The sequence below is a fragment of the Zeugodacus cucurbitae genome, chromosome 3, assembly GCF_028554725.1.
Source record: "Zeugodacus cucurbitae isolate PBARC_wt_2022May chromosome 3, idZeuCucr1.2, whole genome shotgun sequence".
Taxonomy (NCBI): domain Eukaryota; kingdom Metazoa; phylum Arthropoda; class Insecta; order Diptera; family Tephritidae; genus Zeugodacus; species Zeugodacus cucurbitae.
In genome coordinates this window covers 16,269,378-16,285,418 of record NC_071668.1, presented here as the reverse complement: position 1 = coordinate 16,285,418, position 16,041 = coordinate 16,269,378, and the positions used below count along the sequence as shown (strand labels likewise).

General features: G+C 35.8%; 1 protein-coding gene and 2 non-coding genes across 4 annotated transcripts in view; 2 read left to right on the top strand and 1 right to left on the bottom strand.

Annotated features, from left to right (window-relative positions):
- Positions 1-16,041, bottom strand: part of LOC105216953 (bone morphogenetic protein receptor type-1B) — a 206,213-nt gene that overhangs the window by 155,770 nt on the left and 34,402 nt on the right. The gene's annotated exons all lie outside the window — the stretch shown is intronic.
- On the top strand, positions 15,274-15,344 carry Trnag-gcc (transfer RNA glycine (anticodon GCC)). Its single transcript has one exon. It is a non-coding gene; the product is annotated as a tRNA-Gly (tRNA).
- On the top strand, positions 15,873-15,943 carry Trnag-gcc (transfer RNA glycine (anticodon GCC)). The gene has a single exon. It is a non-coding gene; the product is annotated as a tRNA-Gly (tRNA).

The following is a 16,041-nucleotide window of genomic DNA, read 5'->3' as shown; positions in this document are numbered from 1 at the left end:
AAGCTTCCAAGGCAATTAATAGACTATTGGGCGAAAACTCTGTTAAAATTATCTGGGTACCCGGTCATATAGGTATAGAAGGAAATGAAAAGGTGGATGAGTTGCCCCGCTCAGGGGCAGCTGGGAACGTAGTTCCCTTAAACTGCCCCAAACCTTTCAATTCTCTCAAGCGAATGCCCAGCTTTTCTGTCGGTTAAGAAGAGGTACCTTCCATGGCTGCCAATATTTAAATCTAAGAGAAATTGGCAGCGGGGATGGAGAAAACTCATTTCGTCAAATCGATCGCGTTATTCAGGTGATGCTTATCAGGGTACCCTCGGGTAGCACAATGGGCCTAATGATGGTCTCCCTCCTCGCCTCCCTTTTCAACCAACCAACCAAGCTTCCAACTATCGTCAAAATTATTGGCCAATTTGTTAGACATAAGCTTCCTGTTTCTCACACAACTAATCTCTCTACACTCTAATTATCAAGTCATAAGAATGGATATATTCACAGTTCATATTTTCAACTGAAATTAATATAATTTTCAAAGCAGAAGCAACGGCAACAGATCAAACTTATAATTTGAGGTTAAGTACTCGTATTAAACGGTCGACTGCCAGGAAGAGAGTAACAAGTGCTTGCATTATCTTTACATGTGAACGTCTACATTTATACATATAGTAGATATATATACATAAAAAGATGCTTTTAACTATAAAAAGATGATGGTAGTGCTGCTGAAGCGGGCACGCGCATTTTTATAATCATCACCTCGGGGCGTCAATGTAATTACGATTATCATTATTATTATTAAGTGCTTGCTGGTGTCTTTACTATAAGCAAAACTTGAGGTTTAGCAAACGATACAGATTTATATATATAAAGATATGTATATAAGAAGAGTATCTTGTCATGTATGAATACATACTCGTACATAGTCAGCTTTTGACGAGGTGTTTTTAATCGAGCGATCTTATCTGCAGCCATACAGCAATCTTGATAATGAGAGTCATATATTATTATTGCACTTCAAGTTGTAGCGCTTACGGCTGAAGCTTCTGCTGCAGTTGTTAATGATGTTGTCTGTTTCAAATATTTATTTTCTCATTTTTTTGACTTCTAGATACATGTACTTAGATATAAATTTAAATTTATATACCATCATTTTTACTGAAATATGTATATGAGGAGGTACGGGGATATTATTCCTGGCTAATCATGATGAAGGTCAAATACTAAGAGTGCAGAGAACTTGTCTCGACACTGTTATTCATTATCTCTCGATGGAAATCTACAGGGGTCTTCTATTCACCATTACTCTGTTTATTAATTTTAGCTCTGATCTGTTGTCGTTCTATATTTATTTGCTTATGACAGTCTATATATTTTATACCAGTTGATTGTTCAAGTTATCACTATTTTAAGTGAAGTGAATATTCTCTCGCTCTCTCTCTCTCTTTCATATATTCCATTAGTTATGTCGGAGCAAGATGAAAATGATAATGAATGAATGTTTCTAGCTAGTAGAAAGAGATGAAAATTCGTCCGCAATGCAAATAGGGAATGTGAGGTCTTGATCGAGTCGATCTCCTATTCTAAAGACAAAAAAACTATTCGACGATCAACTTAAAAAAAAACGATTAGAACTAGGGAAAGAGAGATCTTAAAGGAATCGATCCCCTAGTTCAAAGTGAAGAAAACACTCTTCTTAAAATAATGGAAAGACCTTGATGGAATCTATCCTCTAGATCAAAACCAACATTCGACCAACATCAAAAGGACTGTAGAACTAGGGAAAGAGGGATCTTGAACGAATAGATCCCCTAGTTAAAAAAACAGTCTTCGACGACCAACATCAAAAGAACAGTTAAAACTAGGGAAAGGTAGATCGTAACCGAATCGATCCCCCAATTTAAAGACAAAAAAAACACTATTCGACGACCAACATCAAAATAACGGTTAGAACTAGCTATAGAGAGATCTTGATCGAATCGATGCCCTACCAAAGGAGCAAATGCGGTTGGGACCGTTAAATCGAACCGACTAAACTTTCCTATGGAAAAAGAGATCTTGATCGGATCGATGCCCTACCATAGGAGCAAATACGTGAGGTTTGAGGTCCTTTAAACCGAACCGACTAAACTTTCTATTCAATTCACATCGTCGATTGTTACCGTTATCAAATTCCATACTTCGACTTTATTGAAATTTCACCCATTCGTCAACTCATCAATATTCGAATATTCAAATTTAGTGCGTTCATATTTTCGCTGCGGTCATATGTATTTCTGCATATAAGGTTTCTTCTTCCTGCAACCAACACCACACGCCAACACTCTCAATACAACGACCGCCGTGCATATGAAGACTGCAAACAAGGTATCTTAAGATTCATAAACTATTCAAATAAGACCAGTTAAGGGTAAGTTCTACCTGCCACGCATAGCCACACACAGTAAACACCACTAACAACGTTATGAAAAAACCAGAGGTGCTGCTGTGGCAGCTACTGTCCTTAACGCGTAACTTCATAACCTGCGGTCGTTAATATGATAAGGATGCAAGATATCACACACACACACACCCACAAAGAGAATTGTGACCGCGTTTGCAGAGGAAGCAGCATTGTTGGTTGTCACATGAGACCTTTCTTGCGCTGTCATGCCTTATTTTAAATGGAACTGCTTAAAAATGCAGAATGCAAAACCACACTGGTAACCTTTTCTTCTTTTCTTTCTCTTTCACTGCCAAGCTCGCTTATAGGCACTTTTAATAATAATAATAAAAATGTTTACGTGACATTTGATTTATTATGAATATTTTGACAGATTACTGGGTAGTTGATAGAGACTGAAACCAGTTCCAGTTTTCTGATGACTGCTACTGTCTGTCTTCGACTGAAAGCGTGTGTGTATATTTGAGTGAACTTGAGTATGAGTAAAGTTAACGTAGGCGACACGATCACCTGAAATCACGTATTTTTCATACAAAAAAAAGCACTGCAGCTCATACACACATACGAATAATAAGTCACTTAAAATTTGCGTTACTTCTGAGAAATGACAGTTCAGATACACGAAGCTTGTGAAGGGCAGATATTGCTGGGAATTCACATTCATAATTTATTCGTTGAATGAATATATTCATATATGTATTTAAAGTACAGTTAGCGTGAAATTTTTTGCATACAAGTTCAATAATTCTTTTGAAAGCTTTAAGATTTCGCTTATTGGATGCTAAAATGACATATGACATGAGGCGGAACCACAAAAATTACTAGTCCACGCTTTCTCATAAACTGAAGATTCTAAAAAAAATTATAATTTTTCCAGCTGACCTTTCCAACTTATAAAACAGTACCCTTTATAAGTCCGAGGAACTGTTCCAGATGGACAGTCAAACCGCCAATATTGTAGTTCCAGCTTCAGTGGATCTCTAACAAAAATTACCTTCACTCGAAGAAGCAATCGACATTTAATTAAGCATAAGGATATACTAGCGGTTTTTTTTTATTTACGGAACGGTCTTCTTGTGATAAGTAGCGAGTCCATTTGAGTAGCTTAAGTCTTATCGATCTTGTACTTTTTGGAAAGATCCCAGGTTTTAAATTATTATTATGAAAAAACAGCAGAGCTATCGTTAAAGAAAGAATTCTTACCAGCTGAGAAAGAAATAACCCAATAGACTTCACATGGTCAATCACGAACCAGCAAGGGGATTTATAAGAAGTCCGGAACTTGAAGAATAGTTGGTGAAGGCAAGGGATCCGCAGAACTTTGAACGAGCAAAGCGGCACAAGTGAGTAATTCCAGCTCAGACACTCACTTAATCAGGATTTTTCGTAAACGTGGTAGAAGAATACACACATGCCCCACAAACAACCTTTTCGTGTATAGTATTCATATTAACCAACCAGCAAATCCGCTGTACTGACATATGAGTATGTTAATTCAGAGTCAGACAGGTCATAATACCTTTTAAGATTGTCTACAAACTTATAAAGTCTCACAGCCATCAGACACTACGTCAAATATTTACCCAATTTATGATGATGCAAATGGCAAGTAAGTGAGCAAGAAGGACGTGTAAGTATTGGCGATGTACTTTAGGTAGATCTCTTTGCAGTTTTAAATATTTGTTGTATTCATAATTATCTTGGCATTTTTGCAATTTTGTCATCTTTGTTGCTATGACTACAAGAAAATTCCGAAATATTTACGTCAATCGTATATTCTCACATTCCTTTACGAAATTCTAAAAAGTATATACCGTATGTACAAGTGCAAGGTTTCAAAGGGAACATGAGAATGCTGTTTAATATAGTATAGTAAATCCTAAATTCTTAGTTCTTTAAATACAATAAAATTTTAGACGCTTTCATTGCAAAGAAAATGAAAAATGATTTAGAGATTTCCGTTGCCGTTGAGACCGACTCATCAAACGTTCTTCATACAAAAAGTTCCTTTTTATTTTCCATCTAGAAGTGTGTTTTGTCTTTCCAGACGGGTGAGAATTTAAGCTTTTAAGCTACAGCTTAACGTCAAGCGGCAATCACAAGAGATCACAAGATTTTTAAAAAGATTAATTTCACTCAAATAATCAGGGAGTATTCCACTGAGCTGAATGAAAGTTGGAGCAGATACTCAAAACAAAATAGATATTGATATTTATAGACTAGCAAGGTTAGATTCTTAGAGTCGGAAGAACGATATGAATGAATTCAAAAGGAAATAAATATTCTTCAGTTCTGTTCTGTCCATCCCATTTATAAGATCTATCAATTCGCTTTTACTACAATCGATATCGAGAGATTATTCTTGGAATGAGTCAACAAACGACTGCCTCTCAAATCATCTGGTACGCATTGAAAGTCTATCAGTGCAGTTCCAGGTTGATGGGGATTTGAACTGAATCTAACTTGGCATGGATCAAGAAACGACCACGTCTCAACTCGTCTGATACGCATTTAATATCACTCGGTGTGATTAAGGAACTTGGTGATTTTTACGAGTATAATATAGGCAAAAAACTATATGCGATATGGCAGTTGCCAGAATACAAGTCTGTGGTTTTTAAACTACGAATAGAATAAATTTAGACAGACCTGCTATATAACAGTACAACCACAATCAAAAAGCCGAAACGCATTTCTACAGCGTTTAATTAAAAATTTAAGAAATCTTCGCACATATGACTAACCAAACACAAATCTACAAAAAAAAATTTTTTAATTAAAAAGTTGAAAGAATCACAAAAAAAAATCCTACAATCGAGGGTAAACAACAAACAACCGAAAAGAATCAACAAATTCCTGTGTCACAACAATATTTATGTTAGTATGTATGCTCGTTTGACGGCAGACACGACAAAGAATTTCAGTTTCTTTTCACCTGGCGGCAAAGACCACAACAAGCATACCACATAAAGATACAGAAATCTAAAAATGAAAAGAAAAAAATATAAGATTCCTGCGACTATCATTCGAAGCATTTTGCGTTCTTCTGCGCCGGCAAGTGGAGTTAAATAAATTATTATTGCTTTATGTACGAGCGAAAGGAGTATACAAAATCAACAAAAACAAAAACAAAAATACGAGCCTAAAATCAAATTAAATAATTCAAATGTTGAACGAGAAGACAAATACACGGGAGTACAAGAAAAAGGTTTCTTCCACTTGCGTTCTACCAGTAACGCTTATCAGAGACACAATCAGCCGCGATCTCGACAATCAAATATCAACGTTACGGCGGTGAGGTGCGGTGCGATCGGCCATTCAGCCGATCTGCCAGTGGAACGCAACACTTTGATCATCGTCGTCAGCGTCATCACCATCGCCGAGTGCCGCTCGATGTTGGTAGCACAAGTGTGTCATCGAACTGTGGACATGTTATTTAATTAAAAAGAAATAAATAAAATTATCCATGGTGAAGCAGAAAATAGGTAAACGTACGTGTGGAATAAGGGTTGTAGATTTTGTCGCTGGGTACAGGTACATACGATATATTCTCTTGGAATAGTAAATTGTGTTAGTATGCACAAGTGGAGATTCGTATTTTCACGTATTACATAAGTTTTATTACACTGCATATGGACTTAAATGTTTCACAAAACATGTTTGGAATAAATTTAAATTTTAACATGTTCTTTTTTTCGTTTTAATTACGTCAGGAAACCTTTTTCAATTACATAAGTACTTTTTTGTTTTGTTTTTTTGTGGAACTTTGGTAAAAATTACAAAACTAAATATTCGAACATCTTTCGGCAATAAAATTATTCACAGAATTTTGGATTATATTGGATTTATTTTAGGTAGAGATGATAAGTTCCGTCAGATTTTGATGAAAAGTGAAATAACAGATGGAGAACTGAACACTGAAGTCTAAACTCACTAACATTTGAGGAAGACGAGGGAAGCCAGAACGAGAATGTGAGATTACGGAATCGACTGATTCCAAACTCAGAAAAACAGATGTTTCTGGAACTTTCAATATTATATTTAATTGGCGATCCAGAAGATAATCTGAAAGTGAGTGAAAAAGAAGAGCTTAGCGCTTATTGCGCTATAGTTGAAACAACTGAACATAGAGCCACTGTTACCGTTAATGGAAAGGTCTGCAGGCACAGAATTCGTGACTTCCCATTTCATTATTAATTCTAATTAACTAAGTGATAGATTGGTCCAGATGAAGTGCGGCTCTACTTATACAGTACATGAAAATATTGCTTTCTCTGGAGGAACTTTTCGTAACCGAGTCATATCAAGAGTTCGGGCCGCTTCGTTACATTATTTTTTAACAAGTCAATGATCTATACGTTTATCAAAACGTGCTATGATCAACAAATTGGAAATCAACTTTCGACCCAAAATCTGGCTAACTATGGAGTAAAATTGGTGTAAAATTGGAACAATAAGATAAAATAGAGCGAAGTTCTGTTGAAAAACTAAATGACATAGAACTAAATGAAAAAATTTTGATTATTAGTTTAATAATAGACCTCTGTATATATAGGTAGATATACAACAAATAGGAACTCAAACTGTACGAAGACCCGATTTATGAATTATAAATGTTATGAAATATGAAAATTGCCGTTATTCCTAAAACTTTTTCTACAAATAAAACTTTCAATTAAGTCATAGTCCCACCACCCACAAACCGGTGGAGGCGTTCTCATACAATACAACCGATCGCTAGTCTAACGAATCTCTTTCTGTCATCGTCTAGACTCGTTCGACAGCTATAAATAAATTTCGTAAGGAAATTGATTATTTATGATCAATAATTATATTTAAAGGCATTATTTATACAAATTTTATCTATACAAATAGTATAAAGTCTATAAAAAACCTCGCAATAATTAAGTCAACCGCTGCTACAGACCACTTGAATTTAAATTAAGATAATAGTTTCTACTTAATAAAGCTAAGCATATTAGCAGAACAACAACAAAAACAATTTCCATTATGCATTTAAATAATAAAGTCATAAATAGTACACTAGCTATACATATATATGTTTTTATCTAAGCTATTATACATAGTACAGCATATAGCTAAGCATTGCAACATGTCTCCTATTGTCAGCTATTGCGGTAATCATAAATTTTTATCGATCAATTGCCACTTAACCTCAAAAAAAATCATGTTTTGACGATTAACTCCGAAGTGACTTTAGAGAAACGACTGAGGAGCAGCATGGACAGCATGGAAATGTGCCACACATGTAGATAGAACGGTATGTGATTATGTATGAGTGTATATATGGTATATAGAATTCTCAAGCGTTGTCAATTGTGTTGCACCCATTGCTGCACAAATTCTGAAATATTGTTGGTGCAACAAAATATTGGGACTCACTTCAATTTATAGGCGAAAGGCGAGGTGTGTTTATGTACAAACATATGTGTTTTTATTATTTGTCAACTACATTTGGTGTCTGTGTGTGTGCTATATTTTGTGTGTGACAAAATGATGTGATAACGTCATAAATGTGACAGGCGATAAAGATCATCGAGTGATAGCTGAAGTGGTTATTCAAACGAAAAAATAATGGGAAAATGGAGCAAAGTAAACAGTGTGTATGTACATTGTTACTTTTCCAATTTAATTAGTAATGCAGTAGAGTAAATAAAAAGTAAAAAAAAATAAATAGATTATAAACAATAATAAAAAACTTGGAACTAAAAAAAATTAAAAAAATAATAAATACACATATGTATATTTCAAAATGAAATTAAAAATATAAAAATTAAATAAAAATAAATTATAAAAAAAAATTTAAAAAATTATAAATAATTATTAAAAAAAAAATAATTAAAAAAAATATAAAAGAAAAAAATACATAAATATAATAAAAAAAATTATTATATTTAAACAAACTTTAATTAATAGTTGAAAGAAAAAATAAATAAAAATAAAAGATAATAGTAATAAAATAAAAGAAACATTTAAAAAATAAAGAAAAATTAAAAAAAATTGATAAATAATAAAATTAAATAAAAAAATAATAATAAAAAAAAATAAAATATAAATAAAAAATATTCATAATAAAGAAAAAAACATATTTAAATTAAATAAAACAAAAAAATAGAAAAGTTTAAAAAAAATTATAATTATAGTAAAATGTATTTATTTGTATAAAATCCCTTTCAGTTGCAAAATCCCGCACAGTTGTGTTTAAGAATATATTCCCATTCAATTCCTTTATGAAATATTATATATTGACTGACATTTATGGTACAAAGCCCAGTGAAAGAATTGAGATCCTAGTATTCGTCAAAACTAGACTAAAAAGAGCCAATATATTGAATATTGTTGACAAAACACTTTATGAAAAGAGTACCCACTAACTTTTATTGATTACTAACCACTCTAACCAATATACGGTATAAAGTCAAGAAAATAGACAAGGAGAGCAGAGTCCAAAATCATCATATTGAGGGTATAAGGTAAAAGAAAAGTTTAGACCATTTTTATTATTTTTTAGAACATAACTAACTCCCACACTGATCGGTATGTATTACGACATAATGACGATCGGGGGTACGACGATCTTAATATGTCAGAGCCAGTAAAGAAAGCCAGAAAAAAAATTCGACCATTGTTTAATTATATGTACTATATCTTTGATTCAAAGTCACTCTAGTTATTGTTCTTATAAAGTAAAAAGGTTGATATGACGTTATACAGGAAACAAACATGGTAAGAAGGTTTCTTGCGAACATTATCTACCCAAAAAACACTTAAATAACAGTCACTCACTTCATGATAATTATATAGCCTTAAAGTGAATGTAAATATGTATAGAAAAAAATTAAATTTAGAAATTATTAATAACTATGATTGAAGCTACAAGCTCTAAGAACTCTTCAAAACAAATGTGCTTTATAAAAGCAATTCAATTACAGTTCTTGTTTTTGTAGTGCTTATATCATATTATTAATAAAAAGAAAATAATAATAAAAGGCAATTTTCTTTAGTCAATTTGTTTGCTTACAATAAAGATATTCCACATCGATAAGCAATAAGTATTGAGCAATAAGACCTAAATCTATATTTACTTGTGTCTCAACAACAATTCGAACAACAACGGATAAACATTATTACTTGTTTTATTGATATATTGATTAAGTGCTATGTGTTGCGATTAAACATGGTAAATATTTACAAAGGTATTGAGGAAAAAATATTGCATTGACGTTGAAACGAGCGGACGCCTGAATTTTATGACGCTAAAGATACAAATAAATGTTGAGCAACATGTTGCAGGAACATTTTTCTGAAGTGAAGAGTTATTAAAGAAGAGAAAGGGAGGAGAAGGGAAAATTTGTAGCTGTCTTTAATAGATTTTCATAAAAAGTAAATTTTTTTGAAATTTGGGAATCGCACAGTTTTTGAAATCAAAGAGCCCTTGACTAGACATTCGAAAAAAGGGAACTTCGTGATCTAAAGATTTACGAAACTTAAGACACAGTTGAGCGCATCCAACAGCGACATCCGAGTATTAAGACAATAAAGATACATTTAAATATTCAGCAACATGTTGCAGAAACAATTATCTGAAGTGAAGAGTTGTCAAAGAAAGATGTTGAAAACAGAGGGATTATTGAGGATGAGGAAAAGCTTGAAGCTAGTGTCTTTAAAAAGCTTGCATAAAATTGGGAATTTTTTGAAGGGAAATCGCACAGTTTTTTGAGGGTAGGCCTCTTTGCCTAGCTTTCAAAAAAAGGGAGCTGTTTTTTGGTGAAAATCGCCCATTTTTTTGAAAGGAAAGAGACCTTGAATTCTATATAGGATGAGTCTTCTTTGATGACGGTCGTTCGTTGGTCTTGAAGAGCAACCTCTTCTAGTATTGGAAAACCGCAAATTGAAGGTACGCGAGAGTGCTGAGACAGTTAGCATCATACCTTGCTTATCGTTTTAGGACTTGAAAAAGAGGAACTTCTAAACATCTAAACATTTAAGAAGTCTGTCAAAGCACATCCCACAGTGACCGTTTCAGGAAGAGACAAGGGAGTAAAGATCAAGGAAAACGATTAGAAAAATGGTGAATCGAAGACTCCTCCATGTGAAACTCAAAATAATTTCGCTTTGCAACTTGTTGTTATTGCTTCGGTGCTTAAGATCAGAGAAATTCAAAAAAAATCTTTCATGTTTTTGTGTAAAATTGGAATTTCATGTTTTCCATGCGTTGCATACGTTACTTAGCGCAATTGTGGCGTCTTGTTGTTGCATTTGTAGACGCGTCAGTGCAACATGTTGCACATTTCACACTGTCTGTCTAAACGCCTACCGGTCAAAAATTTATGCTAAGCGGACAGTAGCGATATCCAAGGGTTATGCGCACTATGTTCCACACAGGCGTTGGTTGGATCCGACCAAATATGCACTTGGCATAGCCGTCCGCATATGCAAAGTCATACACGATTTTGCACTAAACGTACGCCGCAGCAACGCCGAAGCGGCAACAATAGCGGCTAACACCAACACCGGCAGCAACAACAACCCTAAGCTTTACGTGCGTACTTTCGCATAACTTCGCAACAGGTATGTGTGGAAGAATCTTTGCAATATGTACATATGTGTGTACCGTGTATTTTGCAACAACCTTCACACTGTTGTATTCCCACAACGTTGCCGCTCTCCGCCTCATCCCTTTGGTGGAGAAACAGCAGAATGAATCTTAAAATCTTTTCAAATCTCGTTCATAAACATCAAGCAAACGTAGGAAATTCAGAAAAAAGAAAAAGAAAGACAACAAAAACAAGAATAAATGCTAAATAAAAGCAACAAGTTGACGCAGCCTCACGGCAATGCCACAAACAAAATAATGAACGAGAAAAAGGTAAAAGCAATGCGCGAAACTCGAATTGCGAATCGCAAATCGCGCTGCAGACGCGACTTTACGTCGCCAATGCTGTCAGCTTTACAATGGGTTGGCTGCAGCAGCGGCTGGCTCACGGAAGGTCTTACTGCTGACTGCTTGCCTGCGCGCCTGCCTGCTAGATTGGTTCTCGTCGTCTGCTTGACTGCTCGAAAGGCTCTGATGCTGACGCGACGATGCCATGGCTGATGCCAAAAAGACGTCGGTCGCATAGCAAATGCTAAATGCCGCTTGGCGCGATTGCTTCGTGTTGCTGAATGCTAAGGTAGAAAAGACAGAGGCAGCCTTGCTAGCGTAGCAATCAGTGGAGATCGCTGCAGCTGCGGGCCAGGATGTATGGATGTACTTATGTATGTGGCTTTCCGTTTTGTTTTTTTGATATAAATGGATGTGAAGAGTTGGAATGACAGCGGTTATTCTTAGAGGATCTAGAGAAGAAGAAGAGGACCTTAAGAATAATGAGGTTTAGCAACCACTTCTCGAGACTCTTTTGTGGACCTGAGACTTACCAAAATGTTTTGAAACGACACGCAAGAAATAATGAGAGCCTTTCATATCTTCGTCTTAGTCTTTAGATGACTTAGCATTAGATTTCGTTAAATTAAACTCATTTGACAGCAAAAACAAATCCAAAACTCAACAAAGATAATAAATCCGTTATATGAATTTTCAAAGAATTCTGCAATCAAGGTACCCTATAAACAAAAATTACTAAACCACAACTAATTTGGGAGCATAAATCTTCAATAAAACCCGCACAAATCACGCAAACAAATCATAATGGTATGAACGAAGCCCCCAACTCACTAAAGCGGAACGTTCAGGCACTGAAGGAATTAAGAGAATGAATAGAAATGCGCAACGGTTTCACCTTAAAAGTGTGATCAAATAAATTATTTACCACCATAGAACATCCAAAATAGCAGACTAGCAAAAAACGAAGAGCTTAAAGGAAGACGGACAAAACAAGGCAGAGTGGGGAAACCGTAGGGAAGTAGTGAGGTAAGTATTTACTTCCTTGCTTTATGAGGTAGAGAATTAAAAATAGTAGTGAATACACATACACAAACTTAAGCCCCTTGCAACATTTGAAAAGGAGCTAAGAACACTGCTACGCGGCTGGTCAGCTTAACTTCACTTGAGATTTCCACGCAGCGATTGCGTCAGTTGTGAGGCATTATGCTACGTTGCAATTCTATGCATCGCACCATAATTCTACACTTTGGCTACGCAAAGCCGTTGTGCGTTTCACAAACTGATGCTTTCTTATGGCGGACGGTGCAACCTGCCGTCTTATCACAAAATCGCGCAATCTTTTTTTTTTGAGAACTTTGCAACTTATGCTGTTTGGGGGGTAGATGGTTAAAGGACGTCGGCGCAAAACATCATTAATCATAAGACAAATGTGCGCAGGCGTCCATACTTATAGCCTACAACACAACGTAGCCGACACTGCGACACTAGAAGTCCATTTAAGTGCAAATTTCAACTTTTTTAACGTTGCCACCGCCGTGTTATAAAGAGGTTGTGCATTGGGTACAACCCAGCCGCCACCTTATTGCGGTCAGTCCGGTTCATTCATACAAGACATAGTCTTCATTCAGAACATTACACACATGAATTCAGGAACTTTGGATGAAAACTCTTTCATGAAACTAAGCTAAAAGACTAACACCACTAAGTAATTCTGAAACAGAAAATTGTAGTCGGCCAAATGAGGTCGTGACGCCCTTAAACGTCTATGAAGTCTATCTAGTAGAGACTAGTAAGATCTCTTCGAACATATAGCAACACCTTGTATAGAGAAATTTTAGACTTAATCGGATCGTTTAGTAACTCAGTGATACGGATTTTGAAACATGAACTCGAATCGAAAGGACCGACCTTTTAAGGAGCTTCGGGATTATTGGGAAGAAATTAATTGAAATGGTAGCAATCTTCGACCGGAATGGAGCTTTTCTACAGATGAAACAATTTTTCTTTTTGATGGACGAAACGACTAACTGACTTAGGCTCAACCCACACCGGATTAGTCAAGACGTGTTTTCTTGTCTGATACGACAACATACCATAGCTTCATAGCTACCGAACAAGACGAGACAAAGACACATTCTCGCTTGGTTTGGGCTAGAGCAAAATACGTTTTTATGTCTTATTAATCAAAGACTTTTTTGGCTAATCCGGTGTGGTTTGAGCCTTAGCAAAATTATCTCATATAACCATATATGGCTTTCAAAGGGGATTTGGCGTGCGCAATCGGAGATTACCACTCAACTTTTTGAAAGGAAATAATAAAATAATGCAAATCAAAATTTCACTCAAGCTTTAACTAAGCTACCTTGGACTCGGTTGCAAGCAGGTACTAGTAAAAAAGCAACGGCAAGCAAGTTTACTCAATACGAAATACCAAAACGATTGGTTCTACGTGATTGCGTGTCAAATTGGATTTGTAGCCTCCCCATAACAATGCAGGAAAGCCAACTTCACTACTCGAGTGTCAGCAGACGGTAGAGAAAATATCCGAAATTGGCTATTGGAACGTGGTTGCATGCATTTTATGCTTCTCCTACAACTTTAACAGTGCGGTCGCTGACATCCAAGCTCATTTCACTCATTCAACAGCAACACTACGTAGAGTAACACAGAGTAAGTGGTATTAGCATGAGCCTATATTTTATACTACGTATTGTTACCCCGTCAAGATTACGTAGGATAGCCAGTATGCTTCGCCGGCACAACGACGGTGTTCTTTAGGTGCTTTTGTTCCCGTTCAAGACTTCACGCGCATGCGCAACCAATCGCTTGATTGGATTTTATTGTGCGCACTACTGCCGTGCCAATGAATCAACCGCCGTCGAGCAACTAGTGAACCGACTGTGTATGCTACATTGCAGTGCGTTCATTCTTAATTTTTGTGGCTTAACTTTAACTTTCAACTTACTTCACTCTTCCTAAGAAACGGGATAAAAGCGTGATAAATGGTGTCGGAATTAATCAATGTATTGTATAGATGCACAAAGAATAAACAAAATTGGTGAGCACAAAAGGGAAATAGTGAAATACGAGTATGACAGGAAATAAGCGTAATAAATTCGATTTGTAGTGAAAATTTAATATAAATGATATATTTTTTTTTTAGTTTCGCGTAGGAAACGAATTGGATTGAAGTGTGGCGGGTTTCTTAATTCGATTAAGAGCAGAAAGTTAATTGTAAACTGAAGGACCGAAATATACGACCTTGGAGTTCAATAATTAAAGGAAAGAAATTGGTTCATACTGGCTATTTTTCACTTTGCTTTCTTCTAACCTTTCCCAGTATTGGAAGTACCTAGTAGCCCGGACTATTTTACGACAAAAGAGAGAAGTCCTGAATCTCGTTACCTCTGCCAGCAGCACAATGTCCCAAAAGTTGTCTAGAATCTCCTTGCCAAAATCGTACTAAGCCCTTACGTAATAGCTCTCAAAGCCTGAAGTACCAATCCAGGCTACTCTTGGGTATAACTCAGGGGTCATTATTTCTCCAAGATGTGCTATACAAATATTAATCTTATTTCAGGAATGACAACATACAATCGCCACTGAACTTCAAGCGCGTCTTAAGACGGTTAAAAGAGTTATTTCAACTCCAACTGAGTAACTTAAAACCTGGCGCCGGTCACCCAGTTACAATGTCATGACTATGATTACCAGATCTACGTGTTAACACAAATTATGGATGTGCAGACGAAAGCTAAAAGAAACTATTTAATAATCATTAATATTGATAAGTTTGACGCAAGACGCATAGATTAAGGTCAACTTTCTGTTGATGTGTTTACTCTTTTCTTTGAAAGATATTTCCAGATTTATATGCAAATTAGTTTCTGCTAAAATCGCCAACTATATTTAGTAAATTTATTAACAAGCATCGGTGGTTCAGTGGTAGAATGCTCGCCTGCCACGCGGGCGGCCCGGGTTCGATTCCCGGCCGATGCATAACTACTTTTTTAGTGGTCACGATGTCAAATTTAACTGCAATTTTGGACAAAAGGGAACTTGAAGTGAACTGATGACAACATTAGGCACCAATGATGTTACTCGGATGAAAACTGTAGTTGATTCGATAGGGTCCGACAAAACTTCTTTTTAAGCACTAAACCAACGTTAAAACTACTCGAACTTACTCGATATTGAACATTAAACCTTTATAAAAGGTAGACAGGTCGATCCAAATACTTGTTGAAACTGCCAGCTCATTTAACTGCTCAGTATCTCAAGTGGATCTCAAGCTAGAGTATATCAGAGCCTAAAAATTTTTCAAGATCTTACTTCAAATATACGAATATGTTAAGGACCTTGGTGATATCTTACTAACTACGAAATATGACTGAGGCTCTATTTTAGATTTACCGTTAATAACGGCAGAAGTACCAAGTCTCTCACACAAATGTTAATGCACTTAATTCTTTTAAAAAACAATATAATTTAAAATCGCTAAAGTTTACGGTTAATTTTATTATAAGAGCATCGGTGGTTCAGTGGTAGAATGCTCGCCTGCCACGCGGGCGGCCCGGGTTCGATTCCCGGCCGATGCATAATTCCTTTTTTAATAGTCCCGCATGAGAGCTGACGTCACAATTGGTAATAATGCGTCCGCAGTGAACTTAAATATGGTGGTTTTTGATACTAAAAA